At 45.4% G+C, this 16,722-nt stretch overlaps 2 non-coding genes across 2 annotated transcripts; both read right to left on the minus strand.

The window, feature by feature from the left end:
• Window positions 1-4,297: 4,297 nt before the first annotated feature.
• On the minus strand, window positions 4,298-4,370 carry trnav-cac (transfer RNA valine (anticodon CAC)). Its single transcript has one exon. It is a non-coding gene; the product is annotated as a tRNA-Val (tRNA).
• Window positions 4,371-5,114: 744 nt separating this feature from the next.
• On the minus strand, window positions 5,115-5,187 carry trnav-cac (transfer RNA valine (anticodon CAC)). Its single transcript has one exon. It is a non-coding gene; the product is annotated as a tRNA-Val (tRNA).
• Between the last annotated feature and the right edge of the window lie 11,535 nt (window positions 5,188-16,722).

A 16,722-nucleotide genomic window follows, 5' to 3' on the forward strand; every position in this document is an offset into this window, starting at 1 on the left:
TATACTTTAAATCTTTCAAGAACTTGATGTTACATTCAGTAAAATGCAAATGTGGTTTGGCATTTGCAAATTTTACTCATGGAACTCTTCTCTTTACTGTACGCAACTTATTCTATTTGTTTACAGAGTAAGGAAATAGATTTGCTGTAAGTCAAAGCTTGTCTAAGCCTATATAGTTACGTCCATCTCGTGCATAAATACTGACTTTTCAGCGAGTAAACAGTTTTGATCGCTAGGTAGCTCTCTGCTTGTAGATGCAGCCAAAATTTAGGTGAATTTACATCAACCTAACAATAATTTGTAAGGTCTTTACTTTGTAGAAAGGGGAGCATCACCCAAGTCTACGTGTATATAACACTGTACTGAGATTCCTTCGTCAGAAACAGATTAAGCAATACTGCAATTTGGATTCCTTCAACCAAAGCAGACTAATAAATACCGGTACAGTTTGCATGCCGCTGAGATGAGATTCCTTTGTCAAACAGACTTACGCTTTAATGCTGAAATTACCGATACCAGTTAAGACCCCTTTTTTTTTATTTTTTATTATTATTATTTTAAGTAGAGATGTCAATTCCAGCTATCGTTTTATCTGCATTTAGACAAGCCAGCAGCTAGTGATCAAAATGTGTATCGCATATCATGTCCCGTTTGGATCGGAATGATCAAATAAGCACTTTTTTAGGATAACAGTAGTTACGAAGGGGCTCTAGGTCATGCTAGTTTTCCTGTAACCCTTCATTGTCATGGAAACTAATGTGTAGCAGTGCCAATTCAACCAGCATGTAGCAAATGTTTGTTTCAAAAGAGTCGTGCATAGTCTGTTGGCAGGTGAGGCTTACACGTCCATTCAAGATTTCCTTTATATCAGTAAAATTCTACTTTTACTAATGCAGAGTCTTGCTGCTCTTTGAGCACACATTTTCATCTACTTTAAAAGTTTTATGTCCTATGTTGACCAGGGACTTTTTAGCAGAGTCTTGCATTGTTTTCATGCTGTGTGCCTTCTGGCTTTGCAGTTCAGAATCAATGGGGTCTTAGGAACCTTTTCTGGGGAGGCCTTCTGTGTTAGAGGCCTTCTGCATCAGGTCACGCATCGTTGAGTGGGCATTGCGTGGGGGCAGGTGAAAATATGGTGACTAACTGGTTTTGGAGGAAAAGTTTCTTGAAGCTGGTGTCCTCCTCCGTCACAGGTTCGTTGTAAGTTCCACAGAAAACTCGTTCGGAGTCGGTGGTGGTAGCACAGGCCCTTCTAGGTCTGTCCTGCTTGGTGTTTGGGCAGGGCCCAGCTGGGCTAGATGTGTCTAGATCAGATGGAGTCTGTCTCGGTGTGCCACACCGGCTGCAGGTGCAGACTGCAGGTGAAAATCAATGTCTCGTGGATTGGCAGGGATGTCTCTGACCTTTCACTTGAGATTGTTGAGTGTCACTTCATGTGCCATTTCAGGGATTGTCTGAGTTACCTTTTCCTCCTGCAGCTGCAGGGGCTCTCAGGACACTGTCTGGTGAAGTGTTAAGCCGAGGGCTTTGGCTCCTCCCCCCCTTTGTGCAGGGCTGGGGAAGCTTACGCTGCTAATGTGAAGGTCAGCAGGGTCCATCTTTCTTGTGTGGTCCATTTGCAGTGGGTTGGACTGTTGCAGCTCTCTTTGGACCACATGGAGTGCGTCAATAATGTTACAGCATCGCTAAGTCAGTGTTCGGACTTCCGCTGCACATTGATGGCTTTAGCTCTCTTTGAGTTCAACCATTTCTTTAAGTTCTTTGAGTGAAACAGTTCTTTACCCGTCGGTTTGCAGGTGCTCAGAGCTGTCGTCCGCCTGAAAACTGATGATCTCTTTCAGTTGCTCTGCTCTGTCAGGGTCCTTGCATCTGTCCTGTGCCTTCTCCCGTTGAGCAGGGTTCGTTCTCTGTGGAGTCCTGTGGCTGGCAGCGTTAGTTCATTTACCTCCTGTTTGAGGCCTGCGGGAGCATGGCCAAGGAGAAGATAATGCTGGTCAGCTCTTGGTGGCTCAGGCTGGGTGTCAGACGTCTGCTTTCATTGTTGCCTAACTGTTCCTTCCTCTGCCGTGGCAGGTCGTTGCCTGCTTCAGGCTGAAGGATGTCCATGACACTGCTCTGCCGGGTCTTCAGGTGGTCCTGGTGGCAGGGCTGGGTGTCTGAGGCCTACTGGAACACTTGTGGGAACACGAGAGAGAAATGGCAAAGGCAAATGCAAGTTTCTACAGAGGTGGTGAGCTATCTGTGTGGGAGAATGGCTATGTGGAGCAGCTAAAATTTAGTGTTGGTGAGCACACACAACAAAAAAAAAACAGTTTTGAGTATCTTAGTTGACGTGCTTTAAGCAGCATCGACTGATGACTGGGCTCTTACATGTCATAACCTATTACTCAAAAATGCTGATGGTTCTTCTCACATGTTGTGCTACGAGAGTAACAGATAGAGCAAAACCAAAATAAAACAATGGGATGAAACCAGAAAAGAAGAGGAAGAAAGGAGTGTTTTACCTATTTAGGTTTAGCTAGGAGACATAGGTAAACAGGAGTCACTTATGGGTTATGCTGCTGTTAGACTAAGCTACCAGGGACACATCAGACATCTCAAGGTCCAAAAGAAGAAGAAGAAACAATGGGAAGTGTTTCCACTTCTGTCTGGGGCCTACTGTGCGTTTGTGTTTAGCCGTACTTTATGTACTTAGCTTGGTGCTAAGGAGTGAGGATGGGTAAAACACAGACAGGAAGTAGGATATTAATGACCTGTGTAACTCGCTATGGAAACAACAGTCGCTAGATATTGTAATCCTATAGAGAGAGAGAAGATGAGGATAGTGACTAGTGATCTAAAATAAGGTAAAGGTAAAGTTAGAATGTCCTTATAGCTCTAAGAAAACTAAAAGGAAAGGGAAGCGTATCAAGTAATTTAATTAAATTTCAAATTTAGTTAAGCCCTTCTTTTTTTCTTTAGCTGAATATAAGAATTCAGGCTGAAACAAACGTTAATAACTAAATTGAAATAAAATAAAAAAAAATAAAAAAAATTTATGTAAACATTGTGTGTTCTCATAGCTCTGGTAACTAGAGGGGAACTTGACTAAGCAAATTGATTTAATTAAATTCCCAATTTAATTAAATTCAATTTAACTGAATAGGACTATTCAGGCTCAACAGGTGTAAATACACAAAATAAAATAGGGGTAGATTTAAGTAAAAATAAAAGAAACACAATTAAAAACCCAAGGTATCTGGGTTTCAATCTGAAAGTGAAACCAAGAGGAAGGGGTCGAGAGAGAGAAAGAGAGAGAGAAGAGGGTGGTTTAACCCTCTTATGAGACGTGCTTCGTGAAGCTCTGACACCAGGGTGAATCATTCGTCTCAAATCATTCGGAGTGTATCACTGCTAAGGTCACGTGATTTTATTAAACTGGGCTTCGTTACGCGTCATAGCTGTTTCGAAATTGTTTTAAATTTCAACGGTTCGTGAACCATTGTGTATCTGGTCTCTATGTGATCTCGTATCACTTTATAGATTCGTACACATTTAATGACGCATTTGATAAAGGGTCTGATTGACTTTCAAGTCAAGCTTTCATAAAACGAGCCCTACGGTTTACTAAGATATTATGCCTTGAAAGACACCTCATATTAAACGATATTAGGTAGCTCGCGGATTGCCATTACCTGATTACACCTTTTGATAAAACCTTTGCGATTGGTTTGTAAAAGGTGTTCCGTTGATTTGAGTTTCCGCTACGCTTTCACGTGTTGGGCGAATGTGATGACCACTACACTACAGAAACCTAATGTTGAGAGGGATGTGCTTTTTAGAAGATGGCTCCTTCCCATAATCTGCCCTGCAAGCAGTGTGACAGTCTGTAAATTCCACAAACAACAGAACAGAGGTTATTCGGCATGGCAATCTGCCTACAGCTCCTTGGTACGATGGCCTTCACAAGGGTTATGTAGCGAATTGCAGCATTTATATTTAACATGCCTCCACTTGTTTCCACACAGTTTTGAACTGAGGACCTGTCGCGTGTAAAGCGAACGTGATAACCACTACACTACGGAAACTTGATGTGGATGTCAGTCCCACCTCTTCTAGGGTACGCTTGTTCAAAAACGACTGAAACTATAGACTGCCCAGTGTTTTAAACATGGCAAAAAGCTGCTAATTTTGTTGGCAGACCAAAAATTTTTTATTACTGTACAGGAAACCTCAACGGTCATTTGTTTTATTTTTGACAGAAAATGTGCCTGCATCCCTGCAAGTGTACTGACCTGATCAAGCGAAAACCACACACAGTTTCCGCCCAGGTTCGAAATGGGGACCTTTCGCGTGTGAGGCGAACGTGATAACCACTACACTACGGAAACACATCTTCAGGTTGCAGACATAAATCTTTAGGTGCACGCTTATTAAAAGGCATATAAAGGAAAGGAGCGCTGGTACTAGCGTGGCAAAAACTTTAAATTTTCTGTCAGAATCCAACCACTGTTTCTGCTCGGTTTCGAACAGAGGACCTTTTGCGTGTTAGGCGAACGTGATGAACACTACACTACAGAAACCTATTGATGAGGTACATGTGCTTTTTAGAAGATGGCTCCTTCCCATAATCTACTCTGCAAGCAGTGTGACAGTCTGTGAATTCCACAAACAACAGAACAGAGGTCATTCGGCATGGCAGTCTGCCTACAGCTCCTGGGTACGATGGCCTTCACCTGTCTTAAAAGTAAGGGTTTTGTATCGAATTGCAGCATTTATATTTAACATGCCTCCACTTGTTTCCACCCAGTTTTGAACTGAAGACCTTTGCGTGTAAAGCGAACGTGATAACCACTGCACTACAGAAACTTGATTTGGACGTCAGTCCCACTGCTTCTAGCGTACGCTTGTTCAAAAGCGACTGAAACTATAGACTGCCCAGTGTTTTTAACATGGCAAAATGCTGCTAATTTTGTTGGCAGACCGAACATTTTATATTACTGTACAGGAAACCTCAATGGTCATTTGTTTTATTTTTGTCCTTTTCTAAAGAGATTAAACCACAAACATCCCTGCAAGTGTACTGACCTGCTCAACAGAAAATCGCATACGAAATTTTTGCAAAAACCACCCACAGTTTCCGCCCAGTTTCGAACTGGGGACCTTTCGCGTGTGAGGCGAACGTGATAACCACTTCACTACGGAAACTCATCTTCAGGTTGCAGACATAAATCTTTAGGTGCACGCTTATTAAAAAGCATATAAAGCAGTGGTCTCAAACTCAATTCCTGGAGGGCCAGAGCTCTGCACAGTTTTGCTCCAACCCTAATCAAGCACACCTGATTCAGCTAATCAAGGTCTTCAGGATTGCTAGAAACTTCCTTGCAGGTGTGAGTTTGAGCTGGTTGGAGCTAAACTGTGCAGAGCTGTGGCCCTCCAGGAATTGAGTTTGAGACCACTGATATAAAGGAAATGAGCGCTTCACCCACCTAGTGTGGCAAACAGTTTACATTTTCTGTCAGAATCCAACCACTGTTTCTGCTCGGGTTTCGAACCGAGGACCTTTCGCCCTTTAGGCCACCGGGTTAGGGAAGGGGACCCCCGCGCGTCGCCCCCTAGGTGATTTTTCGGGGACCGGCCGACGGCGCCGACGAAATCCGGCCCCCTCGCCTGCGATCCGGGCATCTGCCACAGGGGGGCGACTCGCCGACCGCCCTCAGTCGATTCGACACGCGCCGAACAGGTTGCGGGCGGGCGTCCACGGAGCGCACGTGCGTCCCCCTGACCGCCCTTTCGCGAAATTCCCTGACCGCACCCACCGACCACGGAGCGCCCGTCCGTCCCACCTGTGACCTGCGAACAGCCTTTTCGCCCACGGCCAACCTGGGTGACGGCCCCTGGCCCCGCCCACTGACACGAACAGCCTATTCGTCCCCCTAACCGCCTGTGTGACCACGAACGGCCTTTTCGCCCACGGCCAACCTAAGTGACGGCCCCTGGCCACGCCCACTGACACGAACAGCCTATTCGTCCCCCTAACCGCCTGTGTGACCACGAACAGCCTATTCATCCCACTGACCACCTATGTGACCACGAACGGCCTATTCATCCCACCGACCGCCCAGTGACCACGGACAGCCTATTCGTCCCACTGACAGCCTATGTGACCACGAACGGCCCGTCCGTCCACGGCCAATCTAAGTGACGGCCCGTGGCCCCGCCCAGTGACTACGGACAGCCTATTCGTCCCACTGACAGCCTGTTTGACCACGAACGGCCCGTCTGTCCACGGCTAATCTAAGTGACGGCCCGTGTCCCTGCCCAGTGACCACGGACAGCCTATTCGTCCCACTGACAGCCTGTTTGACCACGAACGGCCCGTCTGTCCACGGCCAATCTAAGTGACGGCCCGTGGCCCCGCCCGGTGACCACGGACAGCCTATTCGTCCCACTGACAGCCTGTTTGACCACGAACGGCCCGTCTGTCCACGGCCAATTTAAGTGGCGGCCCGTGGCCCCGCCCAGTGACCACGGACAGCCTATTCGTCCCACTGACCGTCTGTGTGGCCACGAATGGCCTATGTGTCCCATCAGAAGAACTATGCATTATTAGACTTAAAATGGCATGTCCATGGACAGCCTATTTGAACTCTGTCAAATAAGTTACAGGTCGGCAAAGTAAGGGCCCACCTGTAACTTATTTGACAGGGTCCAAATAGGCTGTCCGTGGTCAATGCATTAATAGGTCATATTTCATAATTACAGTGGTTTTATTAGGTGAAACCTACTGTACACCACACAGGGGCCACAATACAACACACTGATGTACATTAAAGCTATCAATTATGCATAATTAGCCTAAAAATGGACTGTCCACGAACAGCCTATTTGGACCCTGTCAAATAAGTTGCAGGTGGGCAAAGTAAGGAACCACCTGTAACTTATTTGACGGGGTCCAAATAGGCTGAGCGTGGTCAATGCATTAATAGGTCATATTTCATAATTACAGTGGTTTTATTAGGTGAAACCTAATGTACACCACACAGGGGCCACAATACTACACACTGATGTACATTAAAGCTATCAATTATGCATAATTAGCCTAAAAATGGACTGTCCACGAACAGCCTATTTGGACCCTGTCAAATAAGTTGCAGGTGGGCAAAGTAAGGGCCCACCTGTAACTTATTTGACGGGGTCCAAATAGGCTGTCCGTGGTCAATGCATTAATAGGTCATATTTCATAATTACAGTGGTTTTATTAGGTGAAACCTACTGTACACCACACTGGGGACACAATACAACACACTGATGTACATTAAAGCTATTAATTATGCATAATTAGCCTAAAAAATTACTGTGCACGAACAGCCTATTTGGACACTGTCAAATAAGTTACAGGTGGGCAAATTAAGGGCCCACTGTAGCCTAAAACTGGACTGTCCATGAACAGCCTATTTGGACCCTGTCAAATAAGTTACAGGTGGGCAAAGTAAGGGCCCACCTGTAGCTTATTTGACGGGGTCCAAATAGGCTGTCCGTGGTCAATGCATTAATAGGTCATATTTCATAATTACAGTGGTTTTATTAGGTGAAACCTACTGTACACCACACTGGGGAAACAATACAACACACTGATGTACATTAAAGCTATTAATTATGCATAATTAGCCTAAATATGGACTGTCCACAGACAGCCTATTTGGACCCTGTCAAATAAGTTACAGGTGGGCAAATTAAGGGCCCACTGTAGCCTAAAAATGGACTGTCCACGAATAGCCTAATTGGACCCTGTCAAATAAGTTACAGGTGGGCAAATTAAGGGCCCACTGTAGCCTACAAATGGACTGTCCACAGACAGCCTATTTGGACCCTGTCAAATAAGTTACAGGTGGGCAAATTAAGGGCCCACTGTAGCCTAAAAATGGACTGTCCACAGACAGCCTATTTGGACCCTGTCAAATAAGTTACAAGTGGGCAAAGTATACCTGTAACTTATTTGACGGGGTCCAAATAGGCTGTCCGTGGTCAATGCATTAATAGGTCATATTTCATAATTACAGTGGTTTTATTAGGTGAAACCTGCTGTACAACACACTGGGGACACAATACGACACACTGATGTACATTAAAGCTATTAATTATGCATAATTAGCCTAAATATGGACTGTCCACGAACAGCCTATTTGGACCCTGTCAAATAAGTTACAGGTGGGATCTTTTTTATATTTTGTTGTCATGATTGATAAAAATGCATAAAAATGATTAAATATCAATTTTAAGTTCATCTTTGGGCCCCCCTGAGCAATTAGCAGCCTTCAGAACCCCGAAATTCCACTGTCCACGAACAGCCTAAATTTTTGAATGGGATAAGTTGCAGGTGGGACGTCCAGATCTCAGCCTCTGGACACAATTTGGAGCTGAAACCTGAAACAGGGCCCACCTGTAACTTATTTGACGGGGTCCAAATAGGCTGTCCGTGGTCAATGCATTAATAGGTCATATCTCATAATTACAATGGTTTTATGTCGTCAAACCTACTGTAAACCACACTGGGGACACAATACAGCACACTGATGTACATTAAAGCTATTAATTATGCATAATTAGCCTAAATATGGACTGTCCATGAACAGCCTATTTGGACCCTGTCGAATAAGCTACAGGTGGGATGCTGTTTTTAACTTAGACATTTTCAGCGGATGAATCCCCGTAATGATTAGGCGATTTTATCACATGTGGTGAAGTCCCACCTGCAACTTATTTGACGGGGTCCAAATAGGCTGTCCGTGGTCAATGCATTAACAGGTCATATTTCATAATTACAGTGGTTTTATGAGGTGAAACCTACTGTACACCACACAGGGGACACAATACAACACACTGATGTACATTAAAGCTAATAATTATGCATAATTAGCCTAAAAATGGACTGTCCACGGACAGCATTTAGGGCACCCGTCAAATAGGTTACAGATGGAATGCTGTTTTTAACTGTAACGAACTTAACGGGGTACTACGGACCCCAGTCTTTGCGGACCGTCTGAGGGGACCCTGAGGGGCCACAGATTTCAAATCGGAGCCATTCGGAGCTATTGGGACCGTTGCGTGGGGATGTCCACCAAACGCCTATGAAAATGAATGGGATAAGTTGCACGTGTCAGTGGCTCCCGCGCGGCCCCCGGGGGTCCGAGGGGCCCCAAACTCTACAAAAAGTTGCGTCACGTGGCCCTCTGCGACAGACAGAGCGGGCTAGGTCGAGACATGCCAAGTTTATTTTTAGCTATTTTTTATGCACCTCTCTGTCTCCCATTGATCTCTATGGGAGCATGTGTCTGCAAGGGTTAATTCAGCAGTTAGGATTAGACGGCCTACTTGTTCCAACTTATGTGCAACTTATTCCATGGGGCTGTTGGTGGCCAATTAGCGCGAAAAAAGGTCAGAGGGACGCGGAACTCTAGAACCCGTCCCCGGGGCCCGTGACGAGACCCACGTGTCGGTTTCGGGCCGATCGGGCGTTTCCTTCAAAGCGTTTGGCTGAAACACATACTTAGAACCGATCTAGAACCACCAAGCCCGTGATCTAGAACCGGGGGCCCCCGGACCACAGCCGTGCCGAATTTGGGGCCGCTGCGACCTTTCGACCCCTTTTGGCCCCTGTTTTTTTGACGTCCCACGTGCAACTTATTCCATGGGGCTGTTGGTGGCCAATTAGCGTGAAAAAAGTTCAGAGGGACGCGGAACTCTAGAACCCGTCCCAGGGGCCCGTAACGAGACGCATACGTCAGTTTCGGGCCGATCGGACCTTTCTGTCCACCCTTCACCGAGCACATGGTCCAATTAATGGCAGCCCTCTTGCACACACAGAAAGACATATGCTCAGTAGAACCAAAAGTGAGGAGATTTTTGAACAAAAAAATGATACACTTGGAACCGATCTAGAACCCTGCGATCCGGGATCTAGAACCGGGGGCCCCTCGACTACCAGGGCGGCGAATTTGGAGGCGGTGCGACCTTTCGACCCCTGTATTTCCGCCCTCCCACGTGCAACTTATTCAGTTTAAACTTCACAGTCGCTTCCAGGTCAAGGGGGGCTTTTTTCGGCCAAACGAGCAGTTTTGGGCACGGAACTCTAGAACCCGTCCCCGGGGCCCGTGAAGGGACGCATATGTCAGTTTCGGGCCGATCGGCGTTTCCTTCGAACCGTTTTGCTGAAACACATACTTAGAACCCATCTAGAACCACCAAACTCGTGATCTAGACCCGGGGGCCCCCGGACTACCGCCGTGCCGAATTTGGGGCCGCTGCGACCTTTCGACCCATTTTGGCCCCTGTTTATTAGACGTCCCACGTGCAACTTATTCCCTGGGGCTATTGGTGGCCAATTAGCGCGAAAAAAGGTCAGAGGGACGCGGAACTCTAGAACCCGTCCCAGGGGCCCGTGACGGGACGCATACGTCAGTTTCGGGCCGATCGGACCTTTCTGAAACACGTCCACCAAACACCTGTGGAAATGAATGGGATAAGTCACACGTGTCAGTGGCCCCTGTACGGCCCCCGGAGGTCCCACGGGCCCCAAACACTGCGTGCCAGGGGCCCGTGACGGGACGTACGTGTCAGTTTCGGGCCGATCGGACCTTTCTGTCCACCCTTCACCGAGCACATGGTCCAATTAATGGCAGCCCTCTTGCACACACAGAAAGAAATATGCTCAGTAGAACCAAAGCGAGGAGATTTTTGCACAAAAAAATTATACACTTGGAACCGATCTAGAACCCTGCGATCCGGTATCTAGAACCGGGGGCCCCTCGACTACCAGGGCGGCGAATTTGGAGGCGGTGCGACCTTTCGAGCCCTGTATTTCCGGCCGCCCACGTGCAACTTGTTCAGTTCAAACTTCACAGGCGCTTCCAGGTCAAGGGGGTGTTTTTTGGCCAAACGAGCAGCTTTGGACGCGGAACTCTAGAACCCGTCCCAGGGGCCCGTGACGGGACGCATACGTCAGTTTCGGGCCGATCGGGCGTTTCCTTCGAACCGTTTTGCTGAAACACATACTTGGAACCGATCTAGAACCACCAAACCCGTGATCTAGAATCGGACCACCGTCCACCAAGTACCTGTGAAATCGCATTGAATAAGTTGCACGTGTCACTGAACCTCGTTCGGCCCCTGGAGGTGCTAGGGGCCCGAAACTTCTTGGAAAGCTGCGTCACTCGGCCCCGGAAAGCACACAGAGAGGGGAACGTCTAGTCACACAAAAAAAATACTTGTTGCCCAATGTCCACAGAACACCTATGAAAATCAATGGGATAAGTTGTACGTGAGACGCTTTGCCGTTTGGCCCCCGGGGGCCCTGGCGGCCCCAAACTTAATCTGCCTACTATCACTGGGGCCCAGAAAGACCCTGGGGGATGTAGAAAGCTGAACCATGTGTGGATCAGGCCGAACCACCGAAACGCACACTTGGGAACCACGTAGAACCTTGAAACTAAGGATCTCGCCCCGGGGCCCGCTGGGCTACCCTCACGCCAAATTTCGAGGCCCTGTGACTTTTCGGCTCAGAGTTAGAGACACAGTGAATTGAGACAAAAAACAGGTGGTTAGGGGTCAAAATAGGCACTTTGTGGTACTGAGGATGACTATGGTGAAGTTTAGGTGGTTAGGGGACCCCACAGGCACTTTGTGGCAATGGAGAAGAAAATAGGTGGTTAGGGGTCAAAATAGGCACTTCGTGGTACTGAGGAAGACTATGGAGAAGTTTAGGTGGTTAGGGGACCCCATAGGCACTTCGTGGCAATGAAGAAGAAAATAGGTGGTTAGGGGTCAAAATAGGCACTTCGTGGTACTGAGGAAGACTATGGTGAAGTTTAGGTGGTTAGGGGACCCCATAGGCACTTCGTGGCAATGAAGAAGAAAATAGGTGGTTAGGGGTCAAAATAGGCACTTCGTGGTACTGAGGAAGACTATGGAGAAGTTTAGGTGGTTAGGGGACCCCATAGGCACTTCGTGGCAATGAAGAAGAAAATAGGTGGTTAGGGGTCAAAATTGGCACTTCGTGGTACTGAGGAAGACTATGGTGAAGTTTAGGTGGTTAGGGGACCCCATAGGCACTTCGTGGCAATGAAGAAGAAAATAGGTGGTTAGGGGTCAAAATAGGCACTTCGTGGTACTGAGGAAGACTATGGTGAAGTTTAGGTGGTTAGGGGACCCCATAGGCACTTCGTGGCAATGAAGAAGAAAATAGATGGTTAGGGGTCAAAATAGGCACTTTGTGGTACTGAGGAGGACTATGGTGAAGAGTAGGTAGTTGGTGTACCCCAAAAGCACTTGGTGGACTCCCACGTGGTGCAATGGCACCCCCAGAGGCGTCCACAGAGAGCCTATGGTAATATATGCTAATCTTGGCCTCTTTATATGCGATTTTGGAAAAGTGACACGGCACCACTGAATAAGCAGCTTGTGTCGTCCATTTCGAGCACGCGGACCTCGAAGTGTCGGTGCTGACAATGGCAACTTAAATGAATGGGGAAAAGCAAACGTGATAACCACTACACTACGGAAACTTGATTTGGACGGCACCCACCTAGTGTCATTCGGCATTGCAGTCTGCCTACAGCTCCTTGGTACGATGGCCTTCACCTGTCTCAAAAGTAAGGGTTTTGTAGCATTTATATTTAAAATGCATCCACTTGTTTCCGCCCAGTTTTGAACTGAGCACCTTTCGGGTGTAAAGCGAACATGATAACCACTACACTACGGAAACTTGTTTTGGACGTCAGTCCCACCTCTTCTAGGGTACGCTTGTTCAAAAGCGACTGAAACTATAAACTGCCCAGTGTTTTTAACATGGCAAAAAGCTGCTAATAGGCGGCGAGCTACATAGGCCTACCGTGCACCCCCCCCACCTCCCAACAAAACCATACTTTTCTGAAAGGTCTGGATGTGTAGAATATGAATCTGAATGTTAACATTGAAAATGTTGGGTTGCACTACCTGTTTTAGGCCTGTGAATAGGGAAACCCTAAAAAACGATTGTAAGCGATTTTAACACGTCGAGATTGTCCTAGTCAATCAGAACAGCTTTTAGGGGACCCAATACACACTCAAACTTAACATATGATGACTTAGGTCAAATATCTACCATGCTGCTTATTGGTAGGTGTCTAAAATGAACATAGGTAAGGCTTTATGTTGATATAATGAGCCCATTTCATGCATAGGCCACGACCTAGATTCGCCTATCATACACCCCAACCCCCTCCCCTGACAAAATCATGCTTTTCTGAAAGGTCTGGATGTGTAGAATATGAATCTGAATGTTAACATTGACATTTTTGGGATACACTACCTGTTTTAGCCCTGAATATGGAAACCCTAAAAAACGATTTTAAGCTATTTTAACACGTCGAGATTGGCCTAGTCAATCAGAACAGCTTTTAGGTTACCCAATACTCTTACTACACTACATTGATAGTTACTTTAAATAGTTGTTTTTAATTATTTTTTATTTAATATAGTTAAGGCCTTGTATGGATATAATCGATCAAGGTCCATTTCCATAGTATCAGTTAATATGCTAACGTGCTAACATTCCAACCCTCATTACCCTTTCCATCAAAGGTGTGTGGCTCACAAGTCATTTCATTGACAAATCAGAAACCTGTCTGGGTTGTTCATCCAATGACAAAATAAGATATTTGTTGAATTTTCATTAATAGTTTCCTCTGTGTCAGACAGGTATATAAAGACCGTCCTGAAAGACTGTTCTTACTCACACAGACAGATTCTCCAAGTCTGCATCCTCTGCCTATACAGCAAGAAATTTGTTTCACTGAATTGCTCGATGTTTGATATTTTAGTTTACAATTTAATATAATTGACCCGTCTTACTACACTACATTGATGCTTACTTTAAATATTTGTTTTTAATTATTTTAAATGACATTTGATAGATTAATAGATATATACTTTATTCATCCCAAAGGGGAAATTTTAGACGTCCAGTAGCTTATACATACACACACACACACACACACACACACACATATCTCATACACATAGATAATCTAGTCGGTTATGTAGTTGGTTTCTTCAACATAGCTGAACTGCTCAGTTATGTCTGAGTCAAGACATGAGTCAGTGGGCCAAGTGACTGCAGGTCCTTCAAGGCATAGGGGATGTCATGGGACAAAACCAAAGTCCAGATGCATTGTGCATGTCCCTGGTCTTGTATATGGACCACTCGTGCAATTATGGGCAAACGCAGATTCTGATGCAAGATTAGCCAGAATGAAAGAAATACGTGACAAGAGATTAGCTGAACCACTGGAATCTGCTCACAGAATGACTGTAACCTGTGAACTTATACCAGACACCCTTACAGAAGGTGATGGATATCACAGAGAATGCTACCAAAGATTCACCATGAATCTCAAAAGACTCGACCAGAAGCCTGAACTATTAGCAGCAAGTTCAAGGCAAAGTCAGAGGGCCTCAACTGGTGACAAGGTGCTCTTCACACCTGACTGTATATTCTGCAACTCAATTACACGGAAGAAGGTAAAAAATAAAGGGATATGGACGACTGAGGGGTTAAGAGAGTTTGAGTGTGATGGGTGGAGAACAGTCCTCAAAGTTGCAGAACAAAAATTTGATGAAAATTTGCTTCACAGAATTAGAGGAAAGGATCTATTTGCTACAGAAGCTAAATACCACAAATCCTGTAGAGTCCAATATACACAAAATTTAGAAAAATGGAGAAGTGCAAGCACAGAAAACAAGGCCAAACAAATCCAACTAGTAGAAGCTCACGGTGAGGCATTTGGTGCTGTATCTCGAGTAATTGACAAGGAAATCATCGGCAGCAACAAAATGATGAAATTGACTGATCTGACCAAAATCTACATAGCTCATCTGGAATGCACAAACTTCCCCAATCCCAAATTGCGTGGGGAAAAGCTCAAAGCTAAGCTAGAAACACATGGACAATACAAGGAAAAGGTGGCATTCTGCAAGCTAAACAAAAAAGGCCGTTTCTCGACATACATTGTGTACAACTCACAAAGTGACATTACAAACCTAGTGCAGTGTGCATATGAACTTGGTTCCAAAGACATGATCCAGGAGACTGGCCATTATCTACATGAGGAGATTCTGGAAAGCTTTGCAAAAGCTGATGAGTTGAGATGGCCACCCTCTGCCCAGGATCTTGTAAGCATGAACATTGTAATTCCATCTAATTTGGAGACATTTCTGTGTCATGTGATATGTGGCAAACCAAAATCACAAAGCTCCAAAATGAACAGGCTTGTAAATTCAATAGGGCAAGACATATGTCGCGCCACAACAAATGGAGAATGGAAACTTCCAAAGCATATGCTTATATGCATGACACTTAGACACCTTTTCAGGAGTGAAAAATTAATTACCCTATTTAATCGATTGGGCCATTCAGAGAATTATACATTCTCCCTTGAACTGGAAACTGCACTTGCTGAGGCTGTGGCTGAGACATCCAGTCTTTTGTCTACACAAATCATTAGATCACCAGGAGCCCCTTCCATTTTCCACTCAGAATTTGATAATTTTGATCAGTTGCTCAACAACTTAACTGGAATGGATTCAATTCACACTGCACATGGCATTATGTTACAGGACATAGAAGGCAAGCCGGAGAATCATGGCGGAGTCCGTATCGATATTCCATCCACTTCCAGGAAAACAAAACGACGTTCTTTTGAGCAGGGGTCAGCTGAAGCTCTTCCTGACTGCTATATTACACAACGGAAAAGTCCTCAAATAACCATACACCAAAGAGTAATTCCTGATGGTGAGAGGGCTCTTCAAGATGCTACCATGAAGCACTTTCTGTGGGTCTTGATCCGTACAGCATGCAGCAAATCAGATCAACAATTTCCAGGATGGACAGGTTTCATCACAATGTCAGGACGAACCCCTGAAAGTCTGACAACTATTGATTATTACCCTGTTATTCCAAGCCCAATTACAGACTACAAGACAGTAAAAGAATGCCTTCGATATGCTGAGGAGGCAACAGCAGAAATCCAACAACAGTATGTTGTTACAACATTCGACTTGGGGGTATGCATGAAAGCATATCCCCTGATTTGGAATGATCAATCTAGGTATGATAAACACATAATATTGATTGGTACATTTCATCTGGCTTGCGCAAATCTGAAGATGGTGGGCAAGAAAATGGATGGATCGGGTCTCTCTGATATCTTGTTGGAAGCTGGGCTGATTGCATTAGGTTCTCTTCAAGGTGTCCTTACTGGTAAACATTATGACAGATCACTACACTGTCATAAGACAGTATTGGAATGTCTTGAAAGACTTTTCCTATCACAATACCTCACAAGTATTGGAGAGAAAGAAGTATTCTCTCAATTACCAGAGGGATCAAAGGGGATACTAGATGAACTGCTGAAAGCTCCTTCTAAAGAAGCCTTAGATGCAACAAGGAATGATGTTCCACTGCAGAAGTACATCGAAGGATATCAACAGTTTCGAGAGAGTGTAAAAGCTGGACATCTAGGGAAGACAGCACAGCTGTGGACATCTTACATGGACCACATCTGGTTGGTACTGTCTCTCATCCATGCAGTGAAACATGATGATTTTCTCCTTTATGCTCAGTGTTTGCACCTTATGGCAGACCTGTTTTTCAGCTTTGGAGGCCAGAATTATGCCAGATATCTCTCTTACTTCTCCATATTCATT

This window comes from Siphateles boraxobius, unplaced genomic scaffold (assembly GCF_051911475.1).
Source record: "Siphateles boraxobius isolate OS27281-9 unplaced genomic scaffold, OSU_SipBor_1 51, whole genome shotgun sequence".
NCBI classification, from domain to species: Eukaryota; Metazoa; Chordata; class Actinopteri; order Cypriniformes; family Leuciscidae; genus Siphateles; species Siphateles boraxobius.